This window comes from Myotis davidii, unplaced genomic scaffold (assembly GCF_000327345.1).
Source record: "Myotis davidii unplaced genomic scaffold, ASM32734v1 scaffold425, whole genome shotgun sequence".
NCBI lineage: Eukaryota > Metazoa > Chordata > Mammalia > Chiroptera > Vespertilionidae > Myotis > Myotis davidii.
The window spans coordinates 3,381,469-3,393,611 of record NW_006296413.1 but is presented as its reverse complement, the minus strand read 5'-3'; the positions used below and the strand labels follow the sequence as shown (position 1 = coordinate 3,393,611).

The 12,143-nt window shown below is 45.0% G+C and overlaps 1 long non-coding RNA gene across 5 annotated transcripts in view; it reads right to left on the bottom strand.

The window, feature by feature from the left end:
* LOC102759609 overlaps window positions 1-12,143 on the bottom strand; it is a 23,310-nt gene that overhangs the window by 8,278 nt on the left and 2,889 nt on the right. For 2 of the 5 annotated variants that reach the window (XR_001515164.1, XR_001515163.1), the window contains one exon: window positions 2,400-2,510. This is a non-coding gene — a long non-coding RNA (uncharacterized LOC102759609). Of the gene's footprint in view, window positions 1-2,399; window positions 2,511-6,792; window positions 7,089-11,585; window positions 11,693-12,143 lie in introns of all 5 variants that reach the window. The other 3 variants (XR_001515162.1, XR_436058.2, XR_001515165.1) reach the window with 3 other exon arrangements.

Genomic DNA, 12,143 nt, shown 5'->3' with positions numbered 1-12,143 from the left:
ACGTGCAGGCGCGCACGTACAGTGCGATTGAAACTTCGTGGCCCATGCGCAGAAGTCTGTATTTTGTGGAAGAGCCACAGTCAAGGGGCCAAAGAGCCCTTTGTGCCTCGCGAGCGCGGTTTGCCGACCACTGTCCTAGCTGGTTTGGCTCAGTGGATAGAGTTCAGCCTATGGACTGAAGGGGCTGGGTTCGATGCCAGTCAAGGGCACATGCCTGGGTTGCCGGCTCAATCCCCAATGGGGGGCATGCAGGAGGCAGCCAATCAATGATTCTTTCTCATCATTGATGTTTCCATCTCTCCCCCTCTCCCTTCCTGCCTGAAATAAATTTTAAAAAAATTAAGTAAAATGTTGGAACCTGTTCAACCACCCTACTTCAGTTAGAAGGCACTTTTTAACGACATTAGGAAAGCGAAACTAGCTGTGGGCGGGGTGGAAACGCTGCCAGGTCATCCTGCCTGAGAAGCCTGACAACTGCGCCTACATGACCGACGTGCGCGGCCGCAGCGGCGGCACCGGGTGGCGGCGAGGCCGAGGCGCGCTGGCAGCTCCGGCAGCTCCCCGCCCGGGCCGCGCCCATGTTTTGGGGATCACCACCAGCTCATCGCTTGAGCTGACTTGGGCGACCGGCCCTGATTTGTTGCTCCACAGCGTGATTAAGAAACAATCACCAATACGGAGAAGAGGCCCCAGGGAGCTGGGAGCTTGCTGGGTCATGAGTCTCTGGCGGATGCGAGCGGGAGGGAGGAGGCAGGACCCGGGAGGTCCTGTGAGGTGAGTCTGAGGCCAGCCTCGCAGTGCCCTCTCCTGGAAAGCTGGGAGCTCTCCTGGCGGGGCGGCCGCAGACAAACCCTGAGGTACACGTGCGAGTCTCCCAAACAGGTGTGCCACTGCCCCCTACTGGACACAGTGCTTTTCAGCTTTACCAGACAGAGGGCCAAAGTGAAACATTAGCGATAAGCCCCACCAGGTGACCTCAGGCAAGGCACGACCTCTAAGCCTCAGTGTCCACACCTATAACATGGGAGGGACGGTAAGAACATCTGTCCTTGCGAACCTCAAAGGGCTGCCATCGGGAGGAAATGAATGAAATAACTTTGCCTGCCTTCCTACCTCCTGCCTTCACATAATCCACGTCACTTTCCTGAGTCTCTCCAGTGTCTCTGAACTACGAGCAAATTATAAAAAACATATAATCATGTTATTCTGAGCTTTAACAGCTAGTGGCTTCTCCACTTCTATTAGCTTTACACACAATTTTCAAAGCATTTTTTCTATAAGCATTTATCATAATTTAAATCCATTTTCTGGCAACGATATGTTCAGTGGCTAAATCCCTCACTAGATTATGTGGGGACCTGTACTAGTGTGTCCTCTGTCAGCATTTCATTCCCAGTACCTACCCAACCTGGTGCCGATGGCACAGTAAATGCTTGATAATTATCTGTTGAATAAGCACCTGGGTGAATCATAGGCACTGGGGAAGGCCAGCCAGAAACAGAAAGGGCAAAGTCAGACATGGCGGGGAACCCTTTCTCAAGAGCAGCAACACAAACCAATATTAAAAATAAAAGGGTCGGGTGATGAAAAGATTGGAAACTAGACAGAGGTGGTGGTTACACAACAGTGTGAATGCACTAAATGCCACTGGGTTGTACACTTTAAAATGGTTAATTATATGTTTTGTGAATTTCACCTCGATCATAAAAAAAAATGAAAGGACAGAATTGTAATATACTCGTTATGATCCATGATGATTTAGACACTCTACAAATACGGGATGAAGTCAACTTTTTACCATGCTTGATGGTTTACATAAATGATTTCATTTGCTCCTCCCAACATGGACTTGCCCACTAGGAGACTGAGGAGCGCAGATGTTCGTTTAGTGACTTCCTATTCCTCCAACAGGCCAGGCTCACCTGCCACTCGGGCTCTGTCCCTGCTGCCTTCCTGCCTGGAAAGGACTTCCTCCAAACAGCTGCCTCTCCCTCCCCTCGTTGGGGGCCCTGCTTTGAGTCACCTCATCAGAAAGGCCCTCCCCAACTCCCCCACTTAAACGGGCACGCGCACCGCCATACCCTCTTCCTCGCCCTGCTTGCCTTTCCTTCAACATTCTTAGCTCACATTACATATTGTCCTCACTTTTCTGTCTCCTTCCACAATAGCATAAACTTCAAGAGATCAGGGAGCTTTGTCAGTTTGTTCTCTGTTGAAATCCTGACATATGGAATAGTGCCTGGCAAATAGCAGGTGCTTACTAAATATCTGTTAAGTGAATAAAGTAGTAGAATTTTACCATGAACTTGGCTGGATCTTCTTGGGCCACACCACAAAAATAAAATTACAATGTGACTGAGATAAAATACCAGTTGTTAATGTACTGTAACAAAGGGTACCTTGTTCACAAATCAGTCCCTGCACGCTCCTCTTGTCCTCAGGGCAGGGCACCTGACTGTTGTGTCCCTGGCTCTCAGCACGGTTTTGATCACGTAGTATTAGGCATTTGTCTATATATCAATAAGAAACAGTGGATTCTGAGCAATACAGACACGAACAGAACCGGCCACGACACACGTCCAGGTCCCACCCTAGCATGCACATCGGGGGTGGGGCGTCTCTGTGGAGGAGGAGGAGGAGGAAGGAGAATGTGCTGGGCAAGGGTCAGAGTCCAAGCAGCAGAGTGTGGCCTCGCAAGCCCATGTATTCTACGTAGAAATGGCTCTGCAATGCGAACCTTAGACAATTATTTCTAACTCCCAGGAAAAAGCGGGCAGGGCTGGCCTCTTGAGAGCTGGGTCAGTGTGATGTGACAGGATGAACACTCTTGCAAGGTGGACAGTGAACTTCTGAGACGAGTGGCCATCCCATAATAGTGCCCAGTGGCTTCTAAGAAATTTGTGCCCAGCAGCAGCCACCACCTTCCTCCAGCTCCTAAATCAGGGGCCAGGCATGATGGGAAACTGGTGTCACACAAGAACTCAGAGTAGGAGTCAAACTCCTGAAGCTCATTCTTCCTTCCTTTCTTCCTTCCTTCCTTCCTTCCTTCCTTCTTTCCTTCCTTCCTTCCTTCCTTCCTTCCTTCCTCCCTCCCTTCCTTCCTTCCTCCCTCCCTGTTCTGTAATGATTTATAAAAGGGCAACAAAATGAAGAGGGGAGACATTGAACTGATTTGAGAGAGGCAGTACTAGATCAGGCTCAACTGGAAATAATTGTGTGTGTTTTTAATCCTCACCCAAGTATACTATATTTATTGATATATTATTTTTTTAGAGAAAGAGGGAAACATTGATGTGAGAGAGAAACATCGATTGGTTGCCTCTCACAACCTAGGTATATGTCCTGACAAGGAACTGAATCCACGACCTTTCAGTGTACAGGATGACACTACAACCAACTAAGCCACGCTGGCCAGGGCATCAGCTCTATCTCTTACACCTGTTGGAACCTGTGTCTCTAAATGCCATTTATAATAAATTCCGTTATTTGGCCAACCTGACCACTGCCACCATGGGGGACTGTTACATCTTAAATGTAACAAAATATTTAATATGAACAAATGCCTATTTCCCATCCTGTGCCTCACATTTTAACTTAATGGTACAGAAACAGGTTTTCAACATTTGATAAATCACAAAACTTTTTTAAATTTATTTTTAAAATATATTTTATTGATTTTTTTACAGAGAGGAAGGCAGAGTGATAGAGAGTTAGAAACATCAATCAGCTGCCTCCTGCACACTCCCCACTGGGGATGTGCCCGCAACCAAGGTACATGCCCTTGACCGGAATCGAATCTGGGACCCTTCAGTCCGCAGGCGGACGCTTTATCCACTGAGCCAAACTGGTTAGGGCTAAATCACAACTTTTTAAAAAAATGTTCTGAAACAGAATTTCTGCAGAAAATTTCAAGCTATATAGGCTATAGTACACACACACACACACACACACACACACACACACGTATTTTCCCTAAAAGCTTCCTTATAATACACCCAAAGTACATAGCTCAAAATTCAAGCCAATGACTTATTACAAAACAAATTAAACAGAAAAACATCACAGCATAATTTGTACAGCTGCCACTACTTTTGCCATTTTCCATGGTAAGACTGATGGTTCATTTTAATCGGTGCTGGTTTCAGGAACTAAGACATTCACCTTTGTCCTGCACTACCGCACATAAGCCTGCTCCCTGTGGGCACTCAAGCATGGGTAGGTATGTAGTTTTTCTCAATTCCCACAGCATTTAGAAAAAGACAAACAGAACAAAACACAGTTTTTATCTTATACTGCATTCCCTAAGCTCAAAAAGAGTATTTAGCCCTAGCTGGTTTGGCAATGGATAGAGTGTTGGCCTGCGGACTGAATGGTCCCATCTTTGATTCCAGCCAAGGGCACATGCCCGGGTTGTGGGCTCGATCCCCAATGGGGAGGCATGCAGGAGGCAGCCGATCAATGATTCTCTCTCATCATTGATGTTTCTATCTCTCTCTTCCTCTCCCTACCTCTCTGAACTCAATACAAATATACTTAAAAAACAACAACCCTTTTAGCCATCAGTAGAGGCCTGGGCTTGACGCGAGAATAAATGCACAAGCACAGCTTGGCATCAACTGGACCAGCTTGTCACCAAGAGATGCAAACTCAGGTACCTGTGGAGGTGGGCGGGGACCCTAGGCATGCTGGCGGGCTCTGGCCAACTGGGAGCACAGGTCCCTGCTGTAGGAAACCCGGAGAGGCAACAAGGGTTGCAATATGGGGCCGGTGTGGCCCGATCTCCCTGCTTTTTAAGAAAGCCAGAAATCCAGGTTTTAATGTAAATTTGTAGATGTTTAAATGTTAGCAATTAATTCTAAAAACTGTTTAAAATTTCCTATGGGCCATGTACACCTGAAACTAATCTATAATAATAAAAGCGTAATATGCTAATTAGACCAGATGTCCTTTCGGACAACCTTCAGGATGAAGCTGGGGCTGTGAGGGAAGCCGGGGTCCCAGGTGCCAGAGGGAAGCCAGTGCCAGCCGCCGGGGAAGGAAGGCCTACTCTTGCACAAATTTCATGCATCGGGCCTCTAGTATGAAATAATATTGAATATCAATTGTAATTTTAAAAAGAAAAAAAAACCTTTACTGGTTTGGCTCAGTTAGTTGAGTATCTATCGTCTTATGGACCAAAGGTCACTGGTTTGATTCCTGATCAGGGCACATGCCTAGGTTGCAGGCTCAATCCCCAGTGGGGGCATGCAGGAGGCAGCTGATCAATTTCTCTCTCTCTCTATCCCCCCCACCCCCTCTCCTTCTTCCTTCCTTTCTCTCTAAAAAAAAAAAAGAAAAAGGAAAAAAAACAACTCTATGGACCAAACACAACACATCTGTATTCTGATGGCACCCAGGCAGCCTGTGTGTGAACTCTGGGAAGTAGCAGGTGCTTCCAGAGGGATCCAGGCCTGAATCTGCCATTCGTTAACTGCTTCTCAGGGTGGCCACTTCTCCTCCCAATCACTTGGCACTGAAATCCAGTCAGCTGCAGAAGCTACTGAGGAGTGGCTAAGGGTGCTGATTCCCTTGGGTTCATATCCTGACTACCATCACAACATACCTGCCTTGTCACTTTGATTGACCACTCTGGGCTCCAACTTCCTCATCTATAAAATTTGGATAATAATACAACCCCTCCCATAAGGCTATTATGGAATTAAATGATATACTGCGTGCAAAGCGCCTAACTGCAGAGTAAGGTTGAAGATATGGAGCAGCTACTGTTATCTCTAAGCTTGGTGCCTCCCTCCTCACCATCCATTCAGGGTCAGGAAATCCTGCTAAATAGGACATCTAAAACCCTCTCCAATCTATCTCTTCATTTCCATTTGTCTGCCTTCGTTCATAGCCTATCCTCTCTGCCCTATTCATTATGAGCTAATAATTGCACCTCCTGATTTACTGAGCACCACTCAGTGGCCCCCTCTGACCCACTCCCACGCTGTGCCGTTGATTTAGATCTCTCGGCTTAGAACTTTATGTAAAGCAAAGATCTGATGCTTTACATAAATGCTGTCATTCTCCCTGTACCGACAGAACAAAGGCTAACTTCCTTAATCCTGTGCCAAGGCTGTCCCTAGGCTCTGCCCAAGCTCACATCCTACCAGTCTCTAGAATACCCTCTTTACTCCTTTTCCTGAATGAGCCATGCAGGTTCTGGTCACTGTACCTTGGCAACACTATTCTTTCCGCTTAGAATGTTTATGTGTCCTTTTCTCACCCATTGTTACCTTCTCACCCTTTTAAGTCCCGCCTAAAATGGTTATCTCCGCCACAAAGCCTTCTCTGGTCACCTCCCTGACTAGCCCCCCTGGGGTCGGGCCTTCCCTTCTCAGTGGTTCCCGCCATACCTGGTACATAGCTCCCTGCTAACCCATCTCACAATGCATGTGATCTATGTGTTGAGACATCTGTCTCAACCTGAGAAAGGAGGCCAAGGGTAAGGCCTAGCCCTGCACTTTGGCTACCTTCCCAACTGGCACATAGTGCATGCTCAGTATTTGCTGAATGAATGACTGGGACAGACTAAGAGGACATTTTAATAAAACCAAACAATTATGTCACTTTAAACACATCCTGTTGCAAGAAACAGGGATTTGGGAGAATGTGCAAAGAAAAAATAGGATAATAAAAATATGTTAAAAAATCACTCAGGAGCCCTCAATTCTCTGAACTGTGTGCATTTTGGTTAATTCTAGTCCAAGGGATATGATAAAGTACTAGCCACCTAGGAGAGGGAAATAGCTATACCTACAAGGTGGCTGCCATTTCCCACAGGTTCTTGATCTTCACTTTTTCTTTCTGCAGCTTCAGTGAAATGCATCCGTTATCCCAAGAGAAAATGGAATGCAGCCAAAGAAAAAGTCTGATGGTTTGGTTCATAATGTATATACTGTGCAGTGCAATCTGAGACCCACACAACAGAAAAGTGTTCATCTTGGTCTCATGCATGTGCAGGCCTCTCCTAAGAGAGGCAACAAGTTCTTGGTGTTCAGAGAACCCCACCAGAGGAGGCTAGGAGAGGATGATCTCGGGAAGGCAGAGATCTGGGGGAAAAATAAACATCATTGTTTTTTGGCATTTATGGTCCTAAAAACTTGCCACTGAAGCACTCATTCAACAAGCACTCACTGAATGAATGGGAGGGTTGTCGCACAGCCTCATTCCCTGCCCCCGGGTAGGCTCAGGGCCCTGGCTATGGCAGGTTTCAAAACCGAGGTGGTCATCTAGCGGAGTGTGGCTCTGGGGTCAGGCTGCCTGGGCTCAAGCCTGGCCCTTGCCGTTTCTAGTTGGGACAGTTGATAGAGTAAGAGTTCCTACCTCAGAGTTGCTGGACAGCTTAAATGCTAGAGAACATGTACAGTGCTTAGCATAATGCCTATGAAATTATTCTGATTATTATAAATCAAGTAAATGTTGGCTATCATCATCTGTCAAAAAGCTCCTACTACGAGGGTGGAGCCTTCTTTAGCATATCTTTCCAACTCTGCCCATACCCAATATCTCTACTTCATTGTCCAACTATGGGATTAGAGTTCCTTGAGGATGGAAGACAGAACAAGCTATAGCTTCTCATCAATAAATAAGCAGTCTGGTCGTGGTGGCTCAGTGGTTGAGCATCGACCTATGAACCAAAAGGTCAGGGTTTGATTCCCAGTTGGGGCACATGCCCGGGTTGCAGGCTCGATCACCAGTAGGGGGCATGCAGGAGGCAGCCCATCAATGATTCTCTCTCATCATTGATATTTCTCTCCCTCTCCCTTCCTCTATGAAATCAATAAAAACATATTTAAAATAAATAAAATAAAATAAAATAAATGAACAGAAATATGGAGACAAGTAGAAGAAAACAGGCCACATATACAGAACACCTGGTCATGTACAATAGCTCAAGCATAAAAATAGATCTGGCCAAAACCGGTTTGGCTCAGTGGATAGAGCATCGGCCTGCAGACTGAAAGGTCCCAGGTTCGATTCCGGTCAAGGGCATGTACCTGGGTTGCAGGCACATCCCCAGTGGGAGATGTGCAGGAGGCAGCTGATCGATGTTTCTCTCCCTTCGATGTTTCTAACTCTCTATCCCTCTCCCTTCCTCTCTGTAAAAAATCAATAAAATATATTTTAAAAGAAAATAGATCTGGACTCTCAATGGCCGTGCTTGAAGGGACAAAACAAAGGGGCATGCCTTCAAACTGCTGAGGGGAATTCTGTACCTCACCCGAGGATATTTTTCCTTTTTAGGGAGAGTGGAAGAGTGAAGGAAAGACAGAGAGAAATATTGATGTGAGAGAAACACATCAACTGGTTGCCTCCTGCAAGAGCCCCGACCAGGGCCCTGGCCTGCAACTGAGGTACATGCCCTTGACTGGAATCGAACTTGGGACCCTTTGGTCTGCAGGCTAACGCTCTACCCACTGAGCAAACCAGCTAGGGCTGGAATAGAGACTTTTTAGGCATTTGAGGCTTCAAAAAGTTTGAGATAATCTAAGAACAGGGTGAATTATTACAGCAATTCCTCAATAGGTGTTTAATAGTATTGAGCCAGGTAAAATCACTGAATCTGACGGATTGTTTCATACCACAAATATATCTGAGTGCCTACGATATGTTGGTTTGACAACAACTAAACCAGGTAACCCAGCAGACACACACTGACTCCCTCATGGAGCTTACATTCTAGTGGAGAAGAGAGATAATAAACTACAGGAGGAAAACCCTGAGTCAGAGAGTGATGAGTGCTACAGAGGAAGAGAAACCAGGGCCTATAACCCTAACTTCCAGTGTACAGGAACTACAGCAGATAGAAGCATGGGCTAATTAGATAAATCCATCTGGACACAATTAGATAATTCCAGAATGTTGGACATGTATAAGAATACAGGCTTGCCAAAACTGGTTTGGCTCAGTGGATAGAGCGTCGGCCTGCGGACTGAAAGGTCCCAGGTTCGATTCCGGTCAAGGGCATGTACCTGGGTTGTGGGCACATCCCCAGTAGGAGATGTGCAGGAGGCAGCTGATCGATGTTTCTCTCTCATCGATGTTTCTAACTCTCTATCCCTCTCCCTTCCTCTCTGTAAATAATCAATAAAATATATTTTTTAAAAAAAGAATACAGGCTTAAAATTTTTTAAATATCAAAGTTGTTAAAACTGATTAAGAGGGAGACTAATATAGACTAAAAGAGTTAACAATCACACTTAAAATATGAGTCCTGATTGGATCTTGAGCCAAGGAAAAAAGTTATAAAAGATGTTTTGGGGACAAGAAAGGATATTTGAATATAGACTGAATATTAGATAATATAAGAGAATTGTTTATAACCTATTAAATTTAAAAAATATATAAAAATTTTAAAAATTAAATTTATTTAGGTGGTATTGATATGTAGAAGAATATCTACATTCTTAGGAGGTATGTGTGGAAATAAACAGACATAAAGTAAATAGAGCAAAGTTATCAACTGTTGAATATAGGTAGAGAATACTTGGTTGTTCATTGCTCTAATCTTTCAACTTTTCTGTATATATTAAAATGTCCAATGTAAAAAGTTAGAAAAAATAAGCATGACAACTATTTGGAGGAATTCTGCTGTAAAGGGAGGATCTTAGTTTCTTACAACTGTTTAACAAATCACCACCAATCGGGCGGCTGAAAAGAACAGAAACGTATTTTCTCACAGTTCTGGAGGCCAGACATCCAAACATCAAGATATTGGCGGAGGCCACACTCCCTACGGAGGCTCTAGGAAAGAATCCATTCTTTGCCTTTGCAATTTCTGGTGGCTGTCCACTTGCCTAGACTTGTGGCTGGGTCATTCCTGCCTCTGCCCTGGGGCCACACTGCCTCCTCCTCTTCTGTGTATGTCTGATCTCCTTTGGTCTCTCTCATAGAAGGACACTTGTGAAGGCATTTAGGGCTCACCCAGGTTACCCAAAATAAGCTCCTCCTCTCAAGATCTTTAATTTGATCACATCTTTTGCTATATTAGGTAATATTCACAGGTTCCTGGGATTAGAAAATGAGTATATCTTTGGGAGGCCACTTTTTTGCCTACCACAGGGAGCAAGAAAATAGGGCAGTATGTAGAGGGGAATGTGGGGTCAAGAGAGATTTTCAGTTTTTTAAAAATGAGAGAAGTTACATGTGTATAATAATATTTAGTAGAGTTTGTTGTACACTATAGTAGTAGTGCAGTAGTACAGTGTATTTATTCATTGTGTTAGCCACTTTAACACAGAAAAATTCATAAAGTTACCTTCATGATGAAAAAGAGGGTTACTCTTGAGAATTCAATTAAGAAAAATCAAAATATAATGGAGGAGACATTCTGTCAAACGTGGAAGATTGAACACACAATGTTTATCTCCAAAACCACCAGATGAAAATAAATAAACAAACACGGTATAAAACTACCGTATTTGCCGGCGTATAAGACGATTTTTTGGCCCTGAAAAATATGCCTCCAAGTGGGGGGTTGTCTTATACGCCAGGTACACTTCAGATAGACTGCCCATAGTGCTTGCCCCGTGCCATAGTGGCCTCCTGATGCCCGCCCACTTCATTCCACATACCGTTCAGGCATCAGCAGCGCTGCTTGTTGTAGGCTCGGCTGTTCTGCGATTTTGCTGTTATGCGATGTTACCACACTCGCAAAATCGCACACAGCCGACCATACACCCAGTATGCTATCGCGATTCGCGATTTTGCGCTATCATGGTGCCTGTTAGAATGTTGAAGAGCTCGCACTTGCGCATTAGTGAGGTCCCACGGAGATGCTGATGCAAGCGTGGACCAGGCTGCTATAGTGACAGGGCGGGCAACCAGGGAGCAGGGACCAATCAAATCAGGCTGTGTATACAGCCAACAGCCAACCACAATACTGCCCCATTGTACAGTACGGCATAGAAAATGTCGACCAGTCAAACCCCTATGATCCCTATCATGGCACCAAGATGTCGTTGATGAACTTTTAATATCAGATGATGAAGAGGAGTTTGAAGGCTGTTAAGGTGAAACTGTCACGCCAGCAAACTTGCTAGGGAGTTGCCCGGTACTTGCTCTCTCCCTCTATTTGTTATCTTACTTCTATCATTGACAGTCCCTCTAGGTTGTAGGCTGCTTGCCTGTGTTCCTGAGAAGCATCGACGGTACCAGTCTATAGGGTGTGTTTTCTTTAGTGAATTACCGGTATGTTTACCGGTAATAAACTTGCACTGTTTTATGTATATGTTTGATTACATACAGCCTTGTGACAGTTTTCCTGCATGTCATAAGCATTTGAATATAAATTAAAATGTTAAGATCAACTCCGATATTGTTTTACCTTTTATTTGGTGTGTGGAAGGGGTGCGGAAGAGGGGGTAGTCTTATACGGCGAGTATATAACAAACTCTGTCTTTTGAGTGGAAATGTTAGGGGGTCGTCTTATACGCCCAGTCATCTTATACGCCGGCAAATACGGTATAAAGACAAAGAGGACAGGAGAGCAGACAACAGCAAATCAGAGAGGTCAAAACATTTTAAGAGATGAAGTGGGAACTCACTTAGCAGAGTGCAGGAAGCTGGGACTTGAATGCTCAGAGAGGAGAGTATAAACAAGAAGATTAATATTAATATGTTCACTGTATTTATCCCTCCAAAACTTTAGGACCTGGAGGTGGAAGGAGAAAGGCACGTAGCTGAAAACAGGGAAACTGTTTAAAAGTATCTCCACTAATAAAAGAGAAACATGGTAATTGACGTATGACCGCTATCCTTTTCATTGGCTAATCAGCGAGATATGCAAATTAACTGTCAGCCAAGATGGCGACCGGCAGCCAGGCAGCTTGAAACTAACATGAGGCTTGCTTGCCTCAGTGATGGAGGAAACCAACGTTCCCCGCCTGCAGCTGCAGGCCTCTGAGCCTGCAGTTTCAAACATTGTAACAAATATCCCCGGACTTCACCCAGCAGGATCGCAACATTGTATGCAAAGGCCAGAAACCTACTTTCAGCATTTTATTCCGAAGAGCTGGAGCCTAGCCTCAAGCTAAAGCTGGCCCAGAATAAAAAAAAAGAAAAAAAGAAAAAAAGGAGCAGTTGGGAGCTTCAGTCACCCCCAG